Raw genomic sequence first — 21,031 nt, 5'->3', positions numbered from 1 at the left:
GGTTCAGGTTCATTGGGGGGGGGGGGGGGGGAGTGGATGGGAGGAGGGGGATTGGAGAGATTTATTTCTGGGACAGGGACTCGGGTTTTCTCTTTATGTCACCTTTTGGGTGGGGCTGGCAGCCATCTTGGATGGGCCTTGGGCCTAGATATAGATTTGGAAACATAAAAGCAGGAGGAGGCCATTCGACCTTTTGAGCCTGCTCCGCCATTCATTATGATCATGGCTGATCATCACGCTCAATATCCTGATCCCGCCTTTCCCCATATTCTGTGATCCGTTTAGCCCAAGAGTTATATCTAATTCCTTCTTGAAATTACACAAAGTTTTGCCTCAACTACTTTCTGTGGTTGTGAATTCCACAGATTCACCACTCTCTGAGTGAAGAAATTTCTTCTCACCATAGTCCTAAAAGGTTTACCTCCTTATCCTCAAACTATGACCCTTAGTTCTGGATTTCCCCCACCATTGGGAACATTCTTTCTGAATCTACCCTGTATAATCCCGTTAGCATTTTGTACATTTCTGTAAGATCCCTTCCCACTCTTCTAAACGCCAATGAACATAATCCTAACCAATTTATTCTCTCTTCATATGACAGTCCCACCATCCCAGGAATCAGCCTGGTAAGTCTTTGCTGCACTCCCTCCATAACAAGAACATCCTTCTTCAGATGTGGACACCAAGACTGCACACAATACTCCAAATATGGGCTCACCAATGCCCTATACAATTGCAGTAAAACATCTCAATACCTATACTCAAAATCTCTCGCTATGAAATGAAATGAAAATGAAAAATGAAAATCGCTTATTGTCACGAGTAGGCTTCAATGAAGTTACTGTGAAAAGCCCCTAGTCGCCACATTCCGCCGCCTGTTCGGGGAGGCTGGTACGGATATCGAACCGTGCTGCTGGCCTGCTTGGTCTGCTTTAAAAGCCAGCGATTTAGCCCAGTGAGCTAAAGTGAGGTAAGGCCAATTTACCATTTGCCTTCTTTACTGCCTGCTGTACCTGCGCACTTATTTTCAGTGACACCAAGGACTCACTGAGTGTCCACCGCTCGTAATTTACATCCATTCAAATAACAATCTGCCTTCCTATTTTTTCTACCGAAGCGGTTAAACTCACATTCATCCACAATATACTGTATCTGTCATGCATGTGCCCACTCACTAAGTCTGTCCAAATCCCTTTGAAGCGGCAGCACTGTGGCACAGTGGATAGCACTGCAGCCTCACGGCGCCGAGGTCCCAGGTTCGATCCCGGCTCTGGGTCACTGTCCGTGTGGAGTTTGCACATTCTCCCTGTGTTTGCGTGGGTTTCGCCCCCACAACCCAAAGATGTGCAGGGTAGATGGATTGGCTATGCTAAAATTGTCCCTTAATTGGAAAAATGAATTGGGGACTCTAACATTTTAATAAAAAAAATTTTTAAATCCCTTTGAAGCATCTCAACATCCTCCTCACAGTTCACCCTTCCACCAAACTTTATATCATCTGCAAATTTGGAGATAATACATTCAGTTCCTTATCCAAATCATTAATTTTTTTAACTGTTTTTATTAAGGCATTTGTGTGTATATATATTTATCAAACACAACCACAACCAAAAAGAGAACAAACAGGAATTCACACAACAAATAAAAACACTCCACTGGCCCACCCTCCCTACCATTACCCTCCACCTGCCCTACCTCCTTTAACCCCAAAATCCCCCCCCCCCCCCCCCCCCCCCCCCATCCCACACACATACCTGCTGAATTCTTAACTCTCCTTGAAATAGTCGACAAATGGTTTCCATCTCCGGGCATACCCCTCCACAGTCCCTCTCAAGGTTAACTTATTTTTTACCAGCCTGAGGAATTCCGTGAAGTCGCTGAACCACACCGCTGGTTTCAGTGGCCCCAAGTCCCACCATTCCGGGCTACCAGGGAGGCAAAGGCCAAAATATCGGCCTCAATCACCCCCTGGACTCCAGGGTCTTCCGACACTCCAAAAATCGCCACTTCTGGACAACCTTCACCCTCAACACATCAGACATAACGTCAGCAAACCACTAGAATCCCTCCAGTTTCAGTCAGGCCCAAAACATGTGGACATGGTTCGTGAGCGTCCAGCGCACCGCTCAAACCTATCCTCCACCGCCTCAAAAAACCCGCTGGTTCTGGCCATCGTCATATGCACACTGTGGGCCACCTTGAATTGAATAAGGCTAAGCTTAGCACACAAAGAGGATGTGTTCACTCTCCTCAGAGCCTCCTCCAACATCCCAGCCTCCAAATCCCCCACCACCTCTTCCTCCCACTTTTGCTTAACTTCTGCTATCGGGGCACCCTCCCAGCCCATTTCGTCTTTGTAAATCTCCGACACCCTGCCCACACCAACTCCTGTTTTCGACAACACCTTCTCCTGCAACTCCGGGGGTTGGTAATCAGGCTGGCAATGGCTCCCAAAAACAGGAATTTGTGGAATGTCTAAGAGATGTTTTTTTGAAGCAGCTTGTGACAAAGCCTATGAGGGAATAGGCAATTCTGGATTTGGTGACGTGTAATGAGGCAGACTTGATTAGGGAATTTATGGTGAAAAAACCCTTAGGGAGCAATGACCCCAATATGATAGAATTTAACCTGCAGTTTGAGGGTGAGAGCTGAAATCAGATGACATGATGTTACAATTATTTAAGGGTAACCGCAAAGGCATGAGGGAGGAGCTGGCCAGAGTTGATTGGAAAGGGAGCCTAGGAGGGAAGACATTGGAACAACAATGGCAGGAGTTTTTGGGGGTTATTTACATAGAATTTACAGTACAGAAGAAGGCCATTCGGCCCATCGCGTCTGCACCGGCTCTTGGAAAGAGCATCCTACCCAAGGTCAACACCTCCACCCTATCCCCATAACCCAGTAGCCCCACCCAACACTAAGGGCAATTTTGGACACTAAGGGCAATTTAGCATGGCCAATCCATCTAACCTGCACATCTTTGGATTATGGGAGGAAACCGGAGTACCCGGAGGAAACCCACGCACACACGGGGAGGATGTGCAGACTCCGCACAGACAGTGACCGGGAGGCACAACAGAAATTCATGCCAAGGAGGAGGAAACATGCTAAGGGGAGGACAAGGCATCCATGGCTGACGAGGGAAGTCAAGGACAGCATAAAATCAAAAGAAAAAGCATACAAAGTGGCGAGGATTCATGGGAAGCCAGAGGATTGGGAAGCCTTTAAAAGCAAGCAGAGGACACTAAAAAACAATAAGGGGGAGAAGATGAAATGTGAGTGTAAGCTAGCTAGAAATATAAAAGAAAATATCAAAAGTTTTTTTCAATAGAAAAGGAAAGAGGGAGGCAAAAATAGACTGAAAAATGAGGCTGGAGAAGTAATAGGAAACAAAGAAATGGCAGAGGAACTGAATAGTTACTTTGCATCAGTCTTCACGGCGGTTGACACCAGTGGGATGCCAGTACTCCAGGAGAATTAGGGGCACAGGTTAGTGTAATGGCCATCACTAAGGAGAAGGTTCTGGGGAATCTGAAAGGTCTGAAGGTGGATAAATATCCTGGACCAGATGGGCTACACCCCAGGATTCTAAAAGACATAGCGGAGGAGATTGTGGACGCATTGGTGGTGATCTTTCAGGAATCACTGGAGGCAGGGAGGGTCCCAGAGGACTGGAAAGTAGCTAACGTAACACCACTTTTTATGAAGGGAGGGGGGCAGAATCTGGGAAATTATAGGGTGGTTAACGTGACTTCGGTCATTGGCAAAGTTTAGAGCCCATTATTAAACATGAGATCACAGAGTACTTGGAAGTGCATGATAAAATAGGACAGAGTGAGCAATGCTTCGTTAAGGGGAGGTCATGTCTGACAAATCTGTTAGAGTTGTTTGATTGCTTAGTTCTTCTGCAGAACTAAGCAACAAAGTCTGGTGTTAGTGAAACACAAGTAACCCAATGGTTAAGAGACACTGTCGAACTAAGTGGACTGGAAGAAAGTATAAAAGAACCAAAGTAATTTCAATTATTTCTAACAAGCTTTAGTAGTTTGAAGAAAGTGAATGAATGAATGAAAATCGCTTATTGTCATAAGTAGGCTTCTGATGAAATTACTGTAAAAAGCCCCTAGGCACCACATTCCGGCGCCTGTTCGGGGAGGCTGGTACGGGAATTGAACCGTGCTGCTGGCCTGCCTTGGTCTGCTTTAAAAGCCAGCGATTTAGCCCAGTGTGTTAAACCAGCCCCAATATATATATTTAACTGATTAACATTATTATTCTGTTCTTATGTGTTCCATGGTTTTATCAATGATAAGTAAGAAGATATATTATTTTACAATGTCAGATACATCATACTATGTTCTGTGTAATGTATTTTAATAAAGTGAATAAAGGAAGTAGAATTAGTGAAAAAGTCATAAATGATGGAGTATTGATGGGTTAAAGCTTTGTGGTGAGATCCACTAACAGAATGAGGAATATTTTATTCCCTATACCACTTCATGACATTTTTCAGCAATGGATATATTGCCACACAGTGTGTCCAGAAGAATGCATTTTGACCGACAAGGAAAAGATACCTAATTTTTCTTTTCTTTTTAATCATCATAATTCTCCCTCGAGTCACGCTCCTTGTCATAACAAAATCCATATTGATTGTTTCCTTGTCTTGAACTTTCAAATTACAAATTTGATGCTGGATGAGTTTGGTCCATTGATTAAAATTTTGGATGGTATCTGAATTTTCCAACACAAAGATTCCCTTCATCTCTTTCGATGGTCATAACGGGATGCGGGATCATCTAGTTAACTAACAAACTCATATTTTTACTACATGGAAGTCTTTATTGCATTTGAGCAGATAATTATATATATATATATATATATATATATATATATATATATATTCCTTTTGGTGAAGTCTGTTTAGTTTGTTTAAGATTGAATGATCAACAGATTATTGCAAAGAAGTTATAGTCAACAGAAGGCTGTGAGAGTGTTAGATTTGAACTGAGTGTACATCAAAGAAAAGTCCAGATATCACAATTTTTACAACAGATGATTAACAACATAAAGTCTTGAGACCTCAGTGGAGATCTTTCTCTAAAATCTGGCGCGATGGAAAAATCTTAAAGCACTCTACAGGAAGAACGCCATACAGTGTTTAGGTTGGGGATGATTCCTAGCTCACCATGAGCAGATTTATCAGCCATGTTTGTTAAGGGGAATTTAACTGATTAACATTATTATTCTGTTCTTATGTGTTCCGTGGTTTTATCAATGATAAGTAAGAAGATATATTATTTTACAATGTCAGATACATCACACTATGTTCTGTGTAATGTATTTTAATAAAGTTGTTCTCCAATGACTTAGCTCGTGAACAAAAATACTTTCTTCCTGCAATTATCTCTTTGCTTTCCACCCACTCTCTTTGTCTTCCACGCTCTCTCTCTGAATTTGAATATAAGGCATTTAAATATTGTGGTGAATGTGATTCACACTATATATAGTTGCCAATATCACTCCATGTATATATGTTTGTTATCTACCCGTTGTAAGATCAATGCTGTATATAGTTGCCAATATAACTCCGTGTATACCTGTATATGTTCACTATTCACCATTGTAAGTGCAGTTGCACTATCCGACCACCAGGGGGAGTCGCTCTGGGAGTACGCGAGAGTTTGTACTGGGATCCTCCCTTGGCTCCGCCCAGGACTCCTCCCCCTGGGACCGATGTATAAAGATCAGTGCCTTAGAGCCAGCCTGCAGTCCATCTGGAGTTCAACGACGAATAGGCTGGCTCTGTTGGAAGTGTATTAAAGCCTCTGTTCAGATCCAACTACACGTGTTCGCTGAATTGATGGTTCCATCAATTTAATACACTTAAGAAGCTGCCGAAGTAAAACATGGAATCCGCTCTAAAACCAGGACGTCTAGAACTCGATCCGCAGGATGCAGAGGCGAAAGAAACCTTCTGCCACTGGCTGAAATGTTTTAAGGCCTACCTGGCCGAGATCAGCACCGCTGAAACAACGGAGGAACAAAAGCTCAGCCTACTGCACGCGAGGGTAAGCCACAGAATTTTGACACAACTAAATCCAGCCCGTTCCTACACCGCAGCGCTGGCGATTTTGGACAAAATGTATATTAGGCCCATGAACGAGGTCTTTGCCCACCATGTGTTCACGACTCGCTGACAACGGTCCACTGAAACTTTAGCTGAATTTGCACGCGAGTTGAACAATCTCTCAAATGACTGCAATTACCAGGCTGTAACCGCGGCCGAACATAGGGAGCTTGCTGTGCGGGACGTTTTTGTAGCGGGCCTTCGATCTAACTATGTATGCCACAGACTATTAGAAAATGGGGCCCAGGGCTTAGAGACTACCGTAGAGGCTGCTATCACAATGGAAGTTTCCTTCCGCAGCCTCAACTCGTTTCCCCCAGACCCCGCTAACCCCGCATGGGCCCCCGACCTGAGGACCCCCCAAGCCTGTGCCGCAAGGCCCCCCAGCTATCTTGCTGCCACAGCCGGTCACCCTACTGTCCCAGCCAGCTACTCAGCTCGCCAAACCAGTTATTCAACTGCTCCAGCCTGCCACTATTCAGCTCGCCAAACCAGTTATTCAACTGCTCCAGCCTGCCACTATTCAGCTCCCCAAACCAGTTATTCAACTGCTCCAGCCTGCCACTTCTGTGGACAAAGCCAGCACCCAACCTGCAGCAGCTGCGGGAAGAAAGGCCACTATGCTAGAGTGTGCCTCGGCAGAAGGGCCCCAGCCCTCAACACCCCAACAGTCCAAAAACATCGCCCCCAGCACCAGCAGGCCCACGGGGCCCGGAACGCTGCGGCCTACGCTCAGGCTCCGCCCCCTCCCGCCACGTGCAATCCATGGAGGCCGCCATCTTGGCAAACCTCCACCATGCGGCTGGCTACGTGAGATTCATGGGGGCCGCCATCTTGGATGCCACCTTCATCACCACCCTCCACGTGCAATCCACTGGCCCTAGCTGCATCCCCAGACTCAAACAGTTCATCGGAGGAGTACGACCTCCCCGGGCAGTCACCACATGGCCCGCAACTCAGCGCAGTGTTCCTGCATCAAGTCGCCAGAACGCAGCGGCATCTACTCGACAAGACGCCCGATCGGAAGAATTCGACTCCCCCAGGCACCCACCACGCGGCCCGCAACTCAACACAGTCACCCTCGACCAATCTCGCCCCAAGCATCTGAGAAATTCGATGACGGAGGTCCAGATCAACGGGTACAACACGCCGTGCCTCTTCGACTCTGGGAGCACAGAGAGGTTCATACACTCAGAGCTGGTAAGACGCTGTTCCCTCCCTATTTATCCCGTCAACCAAACTATCGCCCTCGCTTCGGGCTCCCATTCCATCCAAATCCAAGGCCGCACTACAGCAACGCTTACGATTCGAGGCGCTAGCTATTCCAAATTTAAACTGTATGTCTTGCCCGACTTCTGCGCGCCACATCTCTTAGGCTTGGATTTCCAATGTAATCTCAAGAGTCTCACCCTCAGCTTCGGCGGGCCCCTGCCCCCACTCACTATCTGCAGCCTCGCCATGCTGCGCATCGCCCCCCCTCCTGTCTTCGCCAACCTCACCCCAGATTGCAAACCGGTAGCTACTCGCAGCAGGCGGTACAGCCTACAGGATAGGGTATTTATCCGATCGGAGGTCCGACGGCTGCTCAGTGAGGGGATCACAGAGGCCAGTAACAGTCCCTGGAGAGCTCAGGTTGGGGTCGTTAAGACCGGGGGAAAATTCCGCATGGTTGTCGACTATAGTCAGACCATAAATAGATTTACGCTCCGAGACGCGTATCCCCTCCCCAGAATTGCAGACATGGTAAACCAGATCGCCCAATATCGGGTATTTTCCACGGTGGATCTGAAGTCTGCATACCACCAGCTCACAATCCGCCCGGAGGACAGCCACTACACGGCGTTCGAGGCCGATGGCCGCCTCTTCCATTTCCTCCGGGTTCCCTTCGGCGTCACTAACGGGGTTTCGGTATTCCAACGAGCAATTGACCAAATGGTAGACCAGTACGGGCTGCGGGCCACGTTTCCGTATCTGCGGCCATGACCAGCAGGACCACGACGCCAACCTCCACCGTTTTCTCCAGACGGCCCAAAAATTAAACCTTACATATAACAAGGAGAAATCCGTGTTCCGCACAAACAGATAAGCCATCCCCCTCTTAGAACTCCCCCTCCCACATGGCCCCAAGGCCCTCAAACGGTGCTTGGGGCTCTTTTCGTGCTACGCCCAGTGGGTCCCCCAATATGCGGACAAAGCCCGCCCACTCTTCAAGGCCACACGATTTCCCCGGTCTGCTGAGGCGCGCCAGGCGTTCAGCTGCATCAGGGACGACATCGCCAAAGCAGTCATGCGGGCGGTGGATGAATCAGAATTTCAGGTTGAGAGCGACGCCTCAGAGGTAGCGCTAGCAGCCATTTTAAACCAAGCAGGGCGGCCCGTTGCATTTTTCTCCCATACCCTATCCGCTTCAGAACTCCGACACTCCTCAGTCGAGAAGGAAGCACAAGCCATCGTGGAGGCTATCCGACACTGGAGGCACTACCTCGCAGGTAGGAGGTTCACCCTCATTACCCACCAACGGTCAGTCGCCTTCATGTTCGACAACTCGCAAAGGGGCAAAATTAAAAATGACAAAATTCTTTGGTGGAGGATTGAACTCTCCACCTACAATTACGATATCAAATATCGACTGGGGAAGTTCAACGAGCCCTCGGACGCCCTATCCTGCGGGACATGCGCCAGCGCGCAAATCAGCCGCCTAAAAGCCATCCACGATGACCTCGGCCATCCAGGGGTCACCCGGCTCGTCCACTACATCAGAGCCCGAAACCTGCCTTTCTCCAATGAGGAGGTAAAAGCGGTCACCAGGGACTGCCCGATCTGTGCGGAGTGCAAACCGCACTTCTATAGACCAGACAGGGCCCACCTGGTCAAGGCTTCTAGGCCCTTTGAACGCCTTGTGATCGATTTCAAAGGGCCACTCCCCTCCACTAACAAAAACATTTACTTCCTTAACATTATTGACGAGTTCTCCCGATTCCCCTTCGCCATCCCATGCCCCGATATGACCTCCCACACAGTCATTAGGGCCCTGCATAGTGTCTTCACCCTGTTCGGTTTCCCCAGCTCCGTGCACAGCGACCGGGGTGCATCCTTTATGAGTGACGAGCTGCGTCAGTACCTGCTCGACAAGGACATCGCCTCGAGCAGGACTACCAGTTACAACCCCAGGGGGAACGGACAGGTGGAGAGGGAGAACGCGACGGTCTGGAAGACCGTCCTACTGACCCTCCGGTCCAGAAAGCTCCAAGTTTCCCAATAGCAGGAAGTCCTCCCTGACGCGCTCCACGCAATTAGATCCCTCCTGTGTACAGCTACCAACCAAACCCCCCATGAGCGGCTCTTCATTTTTTCCAGGGGCACTACCACAGGGGTCTCAATTCCGGCGTGGCTGAGGGTGCCAGGCCCGGTTCTCCTAAGGAAGCACGTCAAGGCGCACAAAACCGACCCCATTGTTGAAAAGGTGCGCCTGCTTCATTCCAACTCACAGTACGTATTTGTTGAGTTCCCGGACGGTCGCCAGGACACAGTATCCCTCCGGGACCTGGCACCCGCTGGATCCAGCCCACCATCTACCCCCACCGAGGAACTCCTTTCCCCGTTCCCTATGCGGCCGCCCCCTTGCGCCCCCGATTCTGCGAGCTCACCACACCAGTCCCGAGCGCCAGCACCAGACCGCCCCCCGCGCCCCCAGTCTCCATTCGACCAGGTGTATGAGGCTCTGACAAGACTCGCCCCGGAGCCGGAAACCGTACCCCAGACCTCGACGCCCGCCCAGCCACCGCAAGAGGCTGCAACCCCGGTGCTCCGTAGATCAAAACGGACAATTCGTCCACCGGACAGACTAACTCTTTGAGCCATCACCCCCGCCGGACATGATTTTTTTTAACAGGGGGTGAATGTGGTGAATGTGATTCACATTATATATAGTTGCCAATATCACTCCATGTATATATGTTCGTTATCTACCCGTTGTAAGATCAATGCTGTATATAGTTGCCAATATAACTCCGTGTATATATGTTCACTATCCACCATTGTAAGTGCAGTTGCACTATCTGCCCACCAGGGGGAGTCGCTCTGGGAGTACGCGAGAGTTTGTACTGGGCTCCTCCCTTGGCTCCGCCCAGGACTCCTGCCCCTGGGACCGATGTATAAAGATCAATGCCTTAGAGCCAGCCTGCAGTCCATCTGGAGTTCAATGACGAATAGGCTGGCTCTGTTGTAAGTGTATTAAAGCCTCTGTTCAGATCCAACTACACGTGTTCGCTGAATTGATGGTTCCATCAAATATGAGAAAATGTGATGCCAAGTTAAGCATGGATGTGGAATAAAACTGTGGACTTGTCACACTTGTCATAGCAAGGATGGATTGTGGGATCGGACTCACTGGGGGTTTCCTGCGTCAGCCCAGAGGGGTGAATGCACAAGTTTGGCAGAACTGAGGTAGTAGGTTGTGAGTACGATGGTTCTGATTTATTTATTTGCAACAGATGTATGTCGCGACGTTGGGCCGAATTTTCCAGTCCCACCAGTGCTGGGTTTCATGGTGGGCAGGACTGGAAAATTCAGAATGAGGCCAAAAGTCAGATTGCTGCTGAGGGAAAAACAAGTGGGAAATTTCCCCTCACCACTTTCATGCCAGGTTGATGGCAGGTCAGCTTTCCCACTGATCCATGTTGGAAACACTATTTGCAAGTATTCGCATGTCATGAATACACATTTAAAAATGCAACTTGCTCAAATCTGGTTCCTCCTCAAAGTGAAAAGCAGCACCACTATGCAGAGACCCCGAAGATCTGAGGCAGTTTAAAATCAAAACTGGAGAGTCGGAACTGTGGCGCAGTGGTTAGCACTGCTGCCTCACAGCGCAGAGGACCCGGGTTCGATCCCGGCCCCGAGTCACTGTCCGTGTGGGGTTTGCACATTCTCCCCATGTCTGCATGGGTCCCACCCCCACAACCCAAAAAAGATGTGCAGGGTAGTTGCATTGGCCACGTTAAATTACCCCTTATTTAGGGAAAAAAATAATTGAATACTCTAAATTTATTTTATAAATCAAAACTGGAAAATAATCTGCAGGGGGGGTCTGAGGCAATGTGGGAGGAGCCCACGGCTAGACTCAAGGGCTTGAACAGGCGGGTACCCTCACATTGCTTAGAGTAACAACATGGAAATATAATCTGAGCTGACTGAACTCAGGAAGAGTCTATTGAGAAGATCCAATTGGAGCCACTGGCATTTGGAGCACTTTAATGTGAGACTGCAGGAGTCATTGGGTTCACAATGAAGTTTATTAATTTCAGTATTAACAGAGATGTATGTGAGAAGCTGCAGCCAACCATGAAGGGTGCATAGCTGCTGTGTATCTGCAAAATGGTCAATGAACTCCTCGAAAGGTGCTTCCTCCAGTTGGCATGGTGAATGGGCCAAAGGGCATCCAGCCATTCCAAAAGTGCAGGTTAGACATCATCAGTATAGCAGACCAGACATAGTAGGAGTGCTTTAGGTGACTTGAACATATCCTGGATGCGGTCAAGCCTCTTTCAAACTCTCCAGGATTAAGATGTCAAGTAACTCGTGTGGCATCTTAGTCAACTAGATCTGTGAGGGAGCACCTCAACTGGAATGCTGCATCAGGGAGAGGTATGTAATGCAGATATAGCTCTAGGGCATGACAGTGGTTTTCTGGGAACTCTACCATAGTTGCCTGTTACTCTTTAGTTTGTTGGACCTATCTGTCCACTGGGAGAAGGAGGATTGTATAGTGGTGCCTGTGCTAAATGCTGCCTCCTTGATGGTTGTTATCCATCTGAGTAGGAGGAAAATGGCCTGCCGCCACTGAGCGCAGTTTCACGAAGAGGCCCGGCTTGAGGACCTTGGTCAAGTGTAGCCCCGGCAAGACTTACAGGATGAGAAAGTCAAATCCTCCCACAAGGGCTACTGATGATACCGTTCCTATTGGTGTGATCAATTGAACAAATGTGGCTTTGTGAACTTCATGGCAGTAGTCCCTGATGTTCATTAACAGGAAAGGATTCCACTCACCAAATGTGCAGCTAGTGTACGACCATCAGAAGCACATCATGCTTGTTTGGGCCAGGTACCCTAGGATTCCCAGGATTCATACATCCTGAGGCACTCGCATGTATTCGAAGGGCCGTGGTTCTTACAGGGCAGGTTGCTTGGTGATAAGGGGTACCCGCCAAAATGATGGCTTATTACATAAATGCATTGTCTTTAAAGTGCGTTGGAGGAAAGAAACAATGATGCCATGCTTCAAGAAGTTCCATTATTGAGCAGACCACTGGCACCCAGAAGATGTACTTCCAATGCACAGGTGAGGCTCTTATGGTACTCGCCAGACAAGGTATCCAGCATCTTCGTGATCTGTTGCACGCTGCACAGCCTGACGCTTCAAAGGGGAAATTACTTGCCAGAGTTAAAAATGCAGGAGGCTGAGAACTCCTTGGACAGTGGAGAACTGGAAGGGCAGGAACCTGACGAGGGTGAGGATGGGTAGCTTGCAGGTGAGAATGCAATCAAAGTAACTAGATGCGCAAGACACACCGTGACACACTCATAGCCACAAGGTTCTAGGAGGGGCAAAGTGCAGGCAAGGGTACCCAAGCCTATTTCCCCTGTCCCTTAATAGCATTGTAGCCATGTAAAATGGCCACTGCAAAGGACCATGGGAATTGTGGTTAATTTGGGACACAGACAGTACACAGCCTCTGTGTATTGTGCAAAGAATCCAGACTCGACTGAAACTTGCATCCATTAATAATCAATTACCATTTTCCCCAAGACAATAGCATTTGCATTAAGGACCATCAACAATAGCAGACTAACCGACGCCACCCACTCTCACTTGAAAAGGCCTACGTGCCTGGGACAATGATAGCTAGGACCCGCCCAGCCATTGAGGTATCCGCCTCCTAATTGGCTAAGAGTGATGAGGGTGATCAAAAACCCTATCAATCCATTGGACCTGGAGTAAGGACCGCCCAAAAGGGCGCGAAAGAGACAAAGGATAAAAAGCCTTGTGCACTAGAGATTGGTCTCTTTTGGGACTGGCCTGTGCGCGACCAACTGTAGCAGAACACCAAGTTCAAGGACCCGCGACCATTCCTGAAGGACGAGCCCAGCTGAGACAAACCCAACAACTTCCAACTGACCATGTAGATTCGGATAAAGGCCTTATCTCGCACAGTCCCAGTCACTCGAAGTTAAGTAAAGGTCATCTTAGTTGTTAGGTGTAGTTTAGTACGGAGCCGCATGTATTATTGCATAGAGATACAAGTCTTGTGCTATTAACAAACTGTGTTCTTGAGCTAATATACTGGTTGTGTGGTCATTTGGTCAATATAAGAGACAGCTTGTGGTTCACATAAAGGGTAAAAAGGCAACATTTATTGGCGATTCCACCGGGACCTCAATCAGATGTGACTCTGTTACTCTGAGGGATCCCACAACTTTGAATAAAATTGGGGAAAGAGAACGAACCACAAGAGTAAGTTTCATATCGACCAAACAACCGAATTTCGGAAGTGCGCACTAATTGTATGAGTAACTAACAGGGAAGGGTAAAGTAAACACGTCAGACTTGCATGCAAATCTAGAGGGATTGTGAACCGGAATATAGCCGTAGCCGTTGTTCGATCGACTCCTTATTCAGCCCTGTTCCAAATTATAAGTGGAGAAGAGATGGCAGCGCAGATGATAGAGAGAATGATGAATCCACAGCAGCAACCCGATGTCGCTGAAGAGATTGAGGGAAACAGTAAAGAAAGTGAGAACATGATTGAGGAACTCAGGGAGAAGTTACCCGCTAAAGACAAGGAAATCGCCAATGTTAAACGGGTCCACAAGTCTTGCATAGTACACCTCAGCAGCTCCCAAACCCAGTATGACAAGGCCTATCAAGACACAGCACGCAGTCTTGGTAAGACAGGAGACTGAACACCAGGTCACCCAGCTAACAAAGAAATGCGCCGATTTGCAGGCAGCTTTAAGAGCGCTCCACCAGTCCACTAAAGAACAAAGGCAGAGCACTGTTGACCACTTTAAATGCCAACAGAAGATAGATAAGCTCCAGTCGTTACTTTCAGTTCAGAATGGTTTTATCTGTGCCTTCGGGACAGACAAGACAGATGAGGAAGAGATGGCAGACTGGAAAGAGTTAACTGAAAGCGCGCAAATAAATGTATGTTAAAGGAATGGAAAGTCAAAAGCAGCCTCCACGCATCCCAAAGGAAAGGCACCGGCAGCACTGGCTGCACAGGTCGCACCACAGCTGCCCCGACACCCATGAATCCGGTCACCACGGAAAGAAGGATAAGGGATCAGGCAGGTCCAGACATCAACTGCACCACCCCACTTCCAGTAACCCAGTTAAGGGACGCTTGCAGTAAAATTATTCCATTTCAGCCCACCGCAGACCCACATAGCTTCTTTGAGGCGGTGCGCCAGCAAAAGGTCATGTAATGATTAGATGAGAGGGAGGAAGTAAAATTGATTGTAATGAGTCTCAGCCAGTCAGTAAGGTCAGCTTTGCCAGAACCCCAAAACATAGGAGGAGGAACCCTAGAGGAAATGAAGGACACAATATTAGACGCTATAGGATACAACAAAGGGGATCCGGTAGAGGGTTTGAACCAATGCAGGCAAAAGAAAGGGGAACATCCGACCACCTTCGCCGGTCGCCTCTGGATACATTTCAAGACAATATACCAAAATTTAAACCGCGCTCACCTAGATGAGGAAGAAACCACTAAATGGTCCCGTACCTTAGTTTCACATGCCACTGAAGCAGGTTAAAGGGCTTGTGCAAATTATGGCCCGGCAGATACCACGCATAATGAGACGTCTATCCAGAGCATGGGAACAGTCACTTCAGGATCAGAGGGACCAGAATGGATTAGAAGCCATAATGTACCCAGTCAGAACTAGCCAGGAACCCGCATGGATAAATGAGGGAAGAAGAGAGGAACATTTCCCCCAAGAACAGTACCCCAGAGCACAAGCCCCAGCCCAGGCACGTTATGTTACAATTGTTACAATCATGTTACAATTGTGGAAAAGTACAACATTTCACCCGCGATTGCAGACAAACCCTGAAGTGTTGGGCACTGTGGACTTGTGGAGCAGATATATGCCACCAACACTGAAGAAGGTTCAACACTATTTTATTAACTCTTATAAAATAATAGACATACTATAACTGTGGGTTTATACGATGCTGGTTTAACGAGAGACCTGTGCCTGTCCGAACCAGTTGAATCTCTCAGCACGTGGTGTGAGTCTGTGCTATACTTGATGAGCTCTTGTTCTTCTGAGAGGCAGCATCCAGAATGAGCGGGAAAAGTGATGGCCTCTGCCTTTATAGTGTGTGTATTCTAACTGGTGATTGGCTACGGTGTTTGTGCATGTTGATTGGTCCCTGTGTATGTCCATCAGTGTGTGTCTGCACCATGGTGTATATTATGACATCACCCCCCCTTTTAAAAAAATATGATGTGAATGTGTGACAATAAATAGTGTGGGTGTGTGAAGAATGTTCCTAATTACATGTGAGGTGCAAAGACATATGTACAAATCTATATACAGGAAAATGAAGCTATATACAAGGGAAGGTGCTTGGTGCAGATAATTAATATGCAGCAAATTGAACAAGAACAGTATATAAACCAATAGAAAATGATTTAACAAGGAAGGAAACATCTCAGAGTCCATAAATTTGCAAAGTTCATAAATTCAGTCTCTGAGGTGGGCGACGAACTCTGGTTGACCGCCTCAAGGGTGGGTCAATAGCCGCCAGGTCAGGAGCTGGATGGGCTGCAGCACAGTCAGGGGGAGGCAGAGTGACCGGAAGCTCTGCACAGTCCATGGCAGGGTCAGCAGAGGGAGGCAGAGTGACCGGAAGCTCTGCACAGTCCATGGCAGGGTCAGCAGAGGGGCTGGGTGGGCTGCAGCACAGTCAGGGGGAGGCAGAGTGACCGGAAGCTCTGCACAGTCCATGGCAGGGTCAGCAGAGGGGCTGGGTGGGCTGCAGCACAGTCAGGGGGAGGCAGAGTGACCGGAAGCTCTGCACAGTCCATGGCAGGGTCAGCAGAGGGGCTGGGTGGGCTGCAGCACAGTCAGGGGGAGGCAGAGTGACCGGAAGCTCTGCACAGTCCATGGCAGGGTCAGCAGAGGGGCTGGGTGGGCTGCAGCACAGTCAGGGGGAGGCAGAGTGACCGGAAGCTCTGCACAGTCCATGGCAGGGTCAGCAGAGGGGCTGGGTGGGCTGCAGCACAGTCAGGGGGAGGCAGAGTGACCGGAAGCTCTGCACAGTCCATGGCAGGGTCAGCAGAGGGGCTGGGTGGGCTGCAGCACAGTCAGGGGGAGGCAGAGTGACCGGAAGTCCTGCACAGTCCATGGCAGGGTCAGCAGAGGGGCTGGGTGGGCTGCAGCACAGTCAGGGGGAGGCAGAGTGACCGGAAGCTCTGCATAGTCCATGGCAGGGTCAGCAGAGGGAGGCAGAGTGACCGGAAGCTCTGCACAGTCTATGGCAGGGTCAGCAGAGGGGCTGGGTGGGCTGCAGCACAGTCAGGGGGAGGCAGAGTGACCGGAAGCTCTGCACAGTCCATGGCAGGGTCAGCAGAGGGGCTGGGTGGGGTGCAGCACAGTCAGGGGGAGGCAGAGTGACCGGAAGCTCTGCACAGTCCATGGCAGGGTCAGCAGAGGGGCTGGGTGGGCTGCAGCACTGTCAGGGGGAGGCAGAGTGACCGGAAGCTCTGCACAGTCCATGGCAGGGTCAGCAGAGGGGCTGGGTGGGCTGCAGCACAGTCAGGGGGAGGCAGAGTGACCGGAAGCTCTGCACAGTCCATGGCAGGGTCAGCAGAGGGGCTGGGTGGGCTGCAGCACAGTCAGGGGGAGGCAGAGTGACCGGAAGCTCTGCACAGTCCATGGCAGGGTCAGCAGAGGGGCTGGGGGGGCTGCAGCACAGTCAGGGGGAGGCAGAGTGACCGGAAGCTCTGCACAGTCCATGGCAGGGTCAGCAGAGGGGCTGGGTGGGCTGCAGCACAGTCAGGGGGAGGCAGAGTGACCGGAAGCTCTACACAGTCCATGGAGGGTCAGCAGAGGGAGGCAGAGTGACCGGAAGCTCTGCACAGTCTATGGCAGGGTCAGCAGAGGGGCTGGGTGGGCTGCAGCACAGTCAGGGGGAGGCAGAGTGACCGGAAGCTCTGCACAGTCCATGGCAGGGTCAGCAGAGGGGCTGGGTGGGCTGCAGCACAGTCAGGGGGAGGCAGAGTGACCGGAAGCTCTGCACAGTCCATGGCAGGGTCAGCAGAGGGAGGCAGAGTGACCGGAAGCTCTGCACAGTCTATGGCAGGGTCAGCAGAGGGGCTGGGTGGGCTGCAGCACAGTCAGGGGGAGGCAGAGTGACCGGAAGCTCTGCACAGTCCATGGCAGGGTCAGCAGAGGGGCTGGGTGGGCTGCAGCACAGTCAGGGGGAGGCAGAGTGACCGGAAGCTCTGCACAGTCCATGGCAGGGTCAGCAGAGGGAGGCAGAGTGACCGGAAGCCCTGCACAGTCCATGGCAGGGTCAGCAGAGGAGTTACCCGGAGGATCCCGTGATGACTGTGGAACAAGGCGAAGGGCACGCCGATTGCGGCGCCGAATGGAACCGTCTGGTAACCGGACCAGGAAGGAGCGGGGGGCCACCTGCCTGAGGACAACAGCAGGCGCAGACCAGCCACCATCCGGTAGATGAATGCAAACCGTGTTGTTTGGCTGGATGTCGGGGAGATCAGAAGCACGTGAGTCGTGTGTCGCCTTTTGCTACACCTGAGATGTCTGCATCTTGTGAAGCACAGGAACATGATCAAGATTCGGGGTGTGAATCGACGGCACCGTCGTCCTGAGGGTGGGGTTCATCAGTAACTGTGCCGGCGACAGCCCAGTGGAGAGCAGGGCGGAGTGATAGACCACCAAAGCGAGATGAAAGTCAGATCCGGCATCGGCAGCCTTGCAGAGTAGCCTCTTAACTTTGTGAACCCCCTTTTCCGCTTTGCCATTGGACTGAGGGTACAGGGGACTGGACGTGATGTGTGCGAAGTTGTACCGCCGGGCGAAGCTGGCCCATTCCTGGCTTGTGAAGCAGGGGCCATTGTCCGATATCACTGTGAGCGGAATGTCATGCCGGGCGAACGTCTCCTTGCACGCCCGAATGGCAGCAGAAGAAGTGAGGTCGTGCAGCCTGATGACCCCCGGGTAGTTAGAGAAGTAATCAATGATTAACACATAGTCCCTATCCAATGCGTGGAACAGGTCAATGCCCACCTTGGTCCAGGGCGATGTGACTAATTCATGGGGCATCAGGATCTCCCGTGGTTGGGCGGGTTGAAAATGCTGGCAGTTGGGGCAGTGGAGTACCGCATTGGCGATGTCATCGTTAATGCCTGGCCAATAGACAGCTTCCCTGGCCCTGCGGTGACATTTTTCCACTCCTAAATGGCCTTCATGCAGCTGCTCTAGGACCAGCTGGCGCATGCTGTGCGGGATCACAATGCGGTCTGGCTTCAGGAGAATCCCATCAACGACCGCCAGATCGTCACGAACATTGTAAAACTGTGGGCATTGGCCCTTGAGCCATCCGGCTGTCATTAGGCGCATGGCACACTGTAGAAGGGGGTCAGCCGCTGTCTTGCAGCAAATTTGTACCAGGCGTCCATCCGATGATGGCAAGTGGGAGGCTGCAAACTGAACTTGAGCGTCGACCTGGCAAACGAACCCTTCGTGATCGAATGGAGTGGTGACCGACCTAGAGAGGGAGTCGGCAACATCAAGGTCTTTGCCAGGGGTATAAACGAGTTGGAACTCATACCTCCGGAGCTTGAGCAGGATGCGCTGGAGGCGAGGCGTCATATCATTCAAGTCCTTTTGTCTTATGTTGACGAGCGGACAATGGTCAATCTCAACAGTAAACTGGGGAAGCCCATAATCATAGTTGTGGAACTTTACGACACCGGTCAGTAGGCCGAGGCACTCCTTCGCTATTTGCACGTAGTGCTGTTCCGTGGGGGTCATTGCTCATGACGCATACGCAACGGGGGCCCATGATGAGGCCTCATCACGCTGCAGAAGCACGGCTCCAATGCCAGACTGATTGGCATCCGTAGAGATTTTCGTTTCCTTGTTCGGATCGAAAAAGGCCAGCACTGGGGCCGTGGATAACTTGGCCTTCAGTTCCCTCCACTCGAGCTCGTGGGCAGGGAGCCACTGGAAGTCTGTTGTCTTTCGACCCAGGTTTCTGAGAGCCGTGGTATGCGAGGCGAGATTGGGAATAAACTTTCCTTGGAAATTTACCATGCCCAGGAACCGGAGGACCGCTTTCTTGCCTCGGGGGTTTTCATGGATGTGATGTCAGCAATTTTGTCTTCATCCGGCTGCACACCCAAATTGGAAATATGATCACCCAGGAATTTAATGTCCGACTGGCCGAAAGAGCATTTGGCCCTATTGAGGCGGAGGCCATGCTCGTGAATGCGCTTGAAGGCGGCTGATGTGCTCCTGCGGGGTGGTGGACCAGATTATTATGTCGTCGACGTAGACACGGACACATTGGATTCTCTCCATCATCTGTTCCATTATTCTGTGAAACACTTCGGACGTCGAGATGATGCCACATGGCATTCGGTTGTAGCAGTATCTGCCAAAGGGCAGATACTATTGAATGTACACAGCTTTCTGCTCGATTCATCCAGCTGGATTTACCAGAAGCCTTTTGAGGCATCGAGTTTTGTGAAGAGTTTGGTGTGGGCCATTCACACGTGAGTTCCTCACGTTTGGGAATCGGGTAGTGCTCCCGCATGATATTCCGATTAAGGTCCTTAGGATCTATGCAGATCCTTCGCTCACCGGACGGTTTCTTCACACAGACCATGGAACTCACCCAGTCGGTTGGTTCCGTGACTCTGGATATGACCCCTTGGTCCTGGAGGTCCTGGAGCTGTTGCTTGAGGCGGTCCTTAAGGGGTGCTGGGACCCTGTGAGGTGTGTGTATCATAGGCGTGGCGTTGGGCTTGAGTAGAATCTTGTATGTATACGGGAGCGTGCCCATGCCCTCGAAGACATTGTGGGAGTGTTGGATGATGGAGTCGAGTTGCGCCCTGAAGTCGGTGTCAGGAGAGGCAGACACGTCGCTGGGAGAGAGTGAACCCTCGAGGCTTTCGAGGCGGCAATGATCTCGAAGGAAAGGGCAGATGTGTGTGCACGGTGTGTCACCTCGAGTTGGCAGGAACCACTGGCAGCGATGGCATTCCCATTATAATCAAGCAGTTGGCATGCAGATGGCAGGCTGGACACAGAGGTTGCGAAGGTCAGACGACGCAATGAGATTGGCGGAGGCACCAGTGTCCAGGCAGAACCTCACTGGGGACCGGTTGACCGTGAGGGTGGCACACCACTCATCATCCGGATCGATGCTGTGTATTGGAATGGGTTTGGTGCTGCGGTTAGGAGACATCCTGTGCTTGTTATGATGCCAACTTGGAAAGGGGCTTGCAGGTCATCGCTGTCAAAGTCGGAGGACAGGTCTGGGACAGGCTCATTGATTGTGGGCTGAATGGCCCGCACATCCCTGCGAGGCTGGCTGGATCTTCAGAAACTAGCAGCCTGAGTCGACCCGCAGAAAGCAGAATAGTGGCCAAGTTTGCCACACTGCAGACAGCGTCGGGTCTTCACGGGACATTGTTGCTTTAAGTGGCTGGAGCCACAGTTGCCGCACAGCATTGCGTCGGCGCGTTCGTTGCACCACCGCGCATGCGTGGTACGACCACCGTGGTGAGCGCCTGCGCAGTACGTTCCTCGACATCACCACATTCATTGCGTCCCAGCGCGGGAGCCCGTAAAAAA

General features: G+C 50.4%; 1 protein-coding gene across 4 annotated transcripts in view; it reads right to left on the bottom strand.

The window, feature by feature from the left end:
* LOC119968075 (zinc finger MYM-type protein 4-like) overlaps positions 1–21,031 on the bottom strand; it is a 385,591-nt gene that overhangs the window by 192,293 nt on the left and 172,267 nt on the right. The gene's annotated exons all lie outside the window — the stretch shown is intronic.

Source organism: Scyliorhinus canicula, chromosome 1 (assembly GCF_902713615.1).
Source record: "Scyliorhinus canicula chromosome 1, sScyCan1.1, whole genome shotgun sequence".
In the NCBI taxonomy this organism is placed as follows: Eukaryota; Metazoa; Chordata; class Chondrichthyes; order Carcharhiniformes; family Scyliorhinidae; genus Scyliorhinus; species Scyliorhinus canicula.
The sequence above is the reverse complement of the archived record's forward strand: the minus strand, read 5'-3'. Positions and strand labels throughout refer to the sequence as shown.